The sequence below is a fragment of the Canis lupus genome, chromosome 23, assembly GCF_011100685.1.
Source record: "Canis lupus familiaris isolate Mischka breed German Shepherd chromosome 23, alternate assembly UU_Cfam_GSD_1.0, whole genome shotgun sequence".
Lineage (NCBI taxonomy): Eukaryota > Metazoa > Chordata > Mammalia > Carnivora > Canidae > Canis > Canis lupus.
The window spans coordinates 44,742,432-44,746,813 of NC_049244.1; positions in this window are offsets into that span (position 1 = coordinate 44,742,432).

Below are 4,382 nucleotides of genomic sequence, written 5' to 3' on the forward strand. Positions count from 1 at the left end.
AATAAAGAAAAAGAACAGTTTTAAAATGTGGGGTCCCACGACATCACATTGGCTCATATATAGAAATTTAAGGAGAACGAATTTCATTTAATAGTGTGACTGCAGATGAACAGTAGTTTTATGGGAAGTAGCCTAAAATAGGCAATGGTCAGTTGCGTAGTAAAACAAAACAAAAGTAACGTAATTTTTTTCCCACAATATTCTTGGCATTTAAAAATAGTTTCCTGCAGATATTTGTCAGCTCTATTTGAAACAATCAGAGAAATGGGCCTAGAGGTCAGAGAGAACTTGTGAGCCACAATGACGGAGGAAGTTCAGTCCCTGCTGCAGTCAACCACAACCTGTTTTTCCACCCGGTCCTCAGCTTTGGGTGAGCTGCACACCAGGATCTGCAGTTGCATTTGTGGCTTTCCCAATGTTGTAGTTATTCAATGAATGTGATAGTGTGGATTCCACATAGATTCATACTGCTGCTAAGGTTTCCGGATAGCAAATAAAAATACAGGATGCCCAGTTAAATTCAAATTTTCTACAAACAATAAGTAATTTTTTAGTATGAGTATATCTCAGAAACTGCATGGGACATACTTATACTAAAAATATATATAAATAAATAAATTCAGGGGCTCCTGGGTGGCTCAATCAATTAAGCATCCAACTGTTGATTTTGGCTCTGCTCATGATCTCTGTGTTGTGAGATTGAGCCCCAAGCCTGGTTCTGTGCTGGGTGTGGAGTCTGCTTAAGATTCTCTCACTCTGGGATGCCTGGGTGGCTCAATGGTTGAGCATCTGCCTTTGGCTCAGGGCGTGATCCTGGAGACCCAGTATCGAGTCCCATGTCGGGCCTGCTTCTGCAGGAGCCTGCTTCTCCCTCTGCCTTTGTATCTGCCTCTCTCTCTCTGTGACTCTCATGAATAAATAAATTCTTTAAAAAAAATTCATTAACTGAAATTTTAAATTAATTTGGGCATCCTATATTTTACCGGGAACCGTATAATTACAAGGCGTATGTTAAATGGTTACTCTGGTTGCATAATGAAACTTATGGTTTGGGGCACCTGAGTGGATCAGTTGGTTAAGCATCTGCCTTTGGCTTCTTTGGTCTTGACCCTGGAGTCCTGGGATTGAGCAACGCCTTACACTCCCCACTCAAATGGGAAGTCTACTTCTCTCTCTCCCTCTGCCCCTCCTCCTGCTTATGCTTATGCACATGCATGCGTGCTCTCACATAAATAAAATCTTTTTAAAAAATTAAAAATTAAATAAACGTGTAGTGGCTTAAAGCAATAATAATTATATATTATATCTCCTACTTTCTATGGGTCAGGAATTCAGGAAGAGCATAGGGGGATAGTTTCAGTTGCCTCTACTTCAAGATGTCTGGAGCCCCGGCTAGAAGACAGGCCGAGAATCATCAAAAGCTCATTCAAGCATGTGTCTGGCAGTAGATGCTGGTTATGAACACCGCACATGTCAGCCAGAGTGTTCACAGGGGCTTCCTTACAACATAGCTGATGGGTTCCCAGGGAAAGAGCCCCTAGAGAGGGAACCAGGCAGTCATATTGCCGTTTATGACCTAGCTTCAGTGTCACCTCCACCCAGTTTCAAGGGGAAGGAACTCAGATCTGACATTGGGCGAAGTGCATGGGGATGGAATCCATATTGGTATGGTCATCTTTAAAAAAATAAAATCTGCCACAACACGTCCATTACATAGGGCTCTTATATTGAATATTCCCTTCTAAATATAGGTAAACATTCCGACTATAAGTTAGAATGAAGAGTCTCCTCATGTGCTCATTTCATTCACGTTCTGTTGGACAGCTAAAATGTAAATGCATATATTTACCATTGTAAGGGTAAAATGTCAAAATACTCATGGTTGTGAAAGTTGTTTATTTTATATACAAAAGCAATTATTAAGAACTATTGAGCAGATCAATAGGGAAATCAACTGACAGTCTGTGTAATAATGCTAACCTTGGTGGAACAGATTGGTGTACTTTCATGACATTAAATAACATAACCTTTCAGAATTGCATCTCACTCATGTGTCATTTAAATTCCATTTAAGCCATACATTTTTCCAGGGAACGTCCTATTTGGAAATTCTTTACATTTTAGGAGGATGTCTTAAAAGCATAAGGATAACTTTAACCACTTCAAAATGTTAGGGGCAGGAGAAACTCCAAAATCATAGAATGACATCTGTAATAAGTCATCTTCAATCCAGACAGGATAATGCTGTGATTCCATATTTTGTGAATATATATTCAATGAAATATTATTCAGCCTTAAAAAATAAAAAGATCTTGTCATTTACAATATGGATGAACCTGGAGGACTTTGTTCTTATGAAATAAGCCAGACACAGAAAGAAAAAGCTGCATGAGCTCACTTATACATATGATCTACATATTGTCTATGTCCATACCACCCTGAGTATGCCCGGTCTCATCTGATCTCGGACGGAAGCTAAGCAGAGTCGGGCCTGGTTAGTACTTTGATGGGACATGTAGGATACACGTATTGAATACAGAGAAACAAAGAGTAGCATGGTAGTTACCAGGGGCTGGGAGGTGAAGGAAATGGAGAGATGTTGCAGTTAGGTAGGATGAATAGAGACATGATGACTATAGTTAATAATACTGTACTGAATACTGGAAATGTTACAAAAAGTATATATTTCAGTGCTCTCATTTCAAATAACCCTAAAAGGTAACTATATGAGGAGGTGACACGTTAATTATCTTGACTATAGTAGTCATTGCATTATGTTGTATATCAAGTCACCACTTTCACCCCTTATATATTTATTAATTTAATATATAATATCAATATAATTAACATAATTTTTGAAATTATATGTATATAATTTTTATTTTGAAATTAAATATATATATTATTTTGAAATCATATATAATTTTTATTTTGAAATTATGTATAATTTTTATTTTGAAATTATATATATATAATTTTTATTTTGAAAAAAATCCTATGTAGAAAAAAAGGAAGTATTAGATAAAAGTGAGGTGTCCCTGGTATATATTGTTCCTCCACAAGCTTCAGTTAAAATGAGCAGCTATTTAGTGCCACAAACGTGCAGAAATCTGACCGCCGACAGTGTTGAGTACTTACGGATCTGATGCTAGCCAGACTTCTACCTTCAGTCTACAAAAAGTTCAAATAATAAAATTGCAATGTTGGCAAAGTTTCGGATTTATCTTTATATCCCTCATGTTTATTCTGTGAAACTGATCTTTGGCTTTGGCCTCAATTTTGGATGAATATCGATTTTAACATTTGGTTGTTCAACAATTGGTCAAAGTAAGTACAGGGTCCACAGCTTCCGGGGCCAATGTAGCACATGTAATCAATAGAACTGCAAGTTCTAATTCACGGTTTCTACACAGTCTCTGTTTCCCTACACAGTGTTTTTGAAAAAGCACAGCTGAGGGCATTAACTTTCTGATGAGAAAGATCATAGGAATGAATGAAAATAAGGATCAAATATGGGTTGAAGAGGGAGTATTGGCATAAAAATATCATAGGCCTAAAAGGAAGATGGATGGAGGAACGTGGGCCTCTATTTCTACAAAATGGGAAGAGACATTACAGAATGCAAAGGAATTGGGTGTGGAGGAAGAAGAGAGTGCTCGAAGAATGTGGAAAATGGAACAACAGTTGTGGAATGCGGTTTGGGAATGCATGAGTAAGGCCGGGAAGACAGAGGACAGACGGCTGAGTAGTATTAGGGCCCTCCTAGTGGACATCAGCATGAATTTTTAACAGGCTCAGATTTTAAGAACAACGGCCTTACAGCATGCAGAAAACAGGGCAAGCCGGAGTGATGAGAGTTCTCTTCCAATCCCAGAAGCTGTCAGTGACTGTCTCAAGAACAGAAGTTTACTACAGCAGCCAGCAACTGAAATATCCCACAAAGGACAAAGCTGGTGGGAAGTCAAAAGGAGGGCATCTATTTGGCCCCAAATAAATATACTAATAAATGTATACAGCTTCACTGTATGATTGTAGGATCCTATGTATGTCCCAGGATCTGACCACCTGCATCACCTGGTGGCTTGTTAGAAATGCAGCATCTCAAGCCACACCCCAGACCTTCTAAGTCAAAATCTGCATTTGAGCAAGAGGGCAGAAAATTCACATACAGGTTAAAGTTTGAGAAGCCTGGTCTGTAACTTTGCTAAAGCTTCGACATACGCATGGGTAATCGCAGTAATGCTAATCTTGGGGGGAAAAAAAGTACTGAGCCTCTTCAATTTGCCTCACGCCATCCTGGGGACTGTGAAGACCACCGGGTGTATCCTAGGATGTATTCTGTGCCTTCTGGGTTTAATTGCTCCAGTTTGGTGGGAAGGTGA